This window comes from Dipodomys merriami, unplaced genomic scaffold (assembly GCF_024711535.1).
Source record: "Dipodomys merriami isolate MVZ:Mamm:240054 unplaced genomic scaffold, mDipMer1.0.p SCAF_192, whole genome shotgun sequence".
NCBI lineage: Eukaryota > Metazoa > Chordata > Mammalia > Rodentia > Heteromyidae > Dipodomys > Dipodomys merriami.
In genome coordinates this window covers 151-1,145 of record NW_027203293.1, presented here as the reverse complement: position 1 = coordinate 1,145, position 995 = coordinate 151, and positions in this window count along the sequence as shown.

Genomic DNA, 995 nt, shown 5'->3' with positions numbered 1-995 from the left:
TCACTAGTCATACTCTTTCCTCCCAAAACAGCACTTTATTTTTTTTATTCCCAAATGTGGTAATCACTGCTAAAAAGAATATTAAGTATTAGATCAGAATATGCAAATTTGTCTAACTTGTCTAACAAGTTTTCCTAACTATAAGGTCAAAGCCTGGGAGTATGACTCAAGTGGTAGTACCTTCTTCGCAATCATGAGGCTCAGAGTTCAAGCCCTAAAACTATGAAGAAAATTAAAAAGTCACATAATGGCAACATAAAGCAATACCTAACCCTCAAAACAATGTAACAAAATATTTATTCACAGTAGAAAGTAAAAAATGAAAAATATGGATATGATCTACTGCTTTAATTACAGTTTATAGTGAACTATTTCATTATAAAACCAAGGTAAGTCACATGCTAATAGTTCATGCCTGTAATCCTAGCTAAGGAGGAGGCTGAAATTTGAGGATCTCAATTTGTAGCCATCCTGAGCAGGAAAATCTGGGAGACTCTTATCTCCAATTAACTAACAAAAAAGCAGGAAGTAGTGGTAGAGTAACAGCTTTGAGCAAAAAATGCTAGAGGACAATGACCAGACACAGAGAGAGAGAGAGAGGAGAGAGAGAGAGAGAGAGAGAGGAGAGAGAGAGAGAGAGAGAGAGAGAGAGAGAGAGAGAGAGAGAGAGAGAGAGAGGGAGAGAGAGAGAGGGAGAGAGAGAGAGAGAGAGAGAGAGAGAGGGAGAGAGAGAGAGGGAGGAGAGAGAGAGTGAGAGAGAGAGAGAGAGGGAGAGGGGAGAGGAGAGGAGGGAGGGAGAGAGAGGGAGAGAGAGAGAGAGAGAGAGAGAGAGAGAGAGAGGGAGGGAGAGAGAGAGAGAGAGAGAGAGAGAGAGGGAGAGGGAGAGGGAGAGGGAGGGAGGGAGAGAGAGGGAGAGAGAGAGAGAGAGAGAGAGAGAGAGGGAGAGGGAGAGGGAGAGGGAGGGAGAGAGAGGGAGAGGGAGAGAGAGAGAGGGA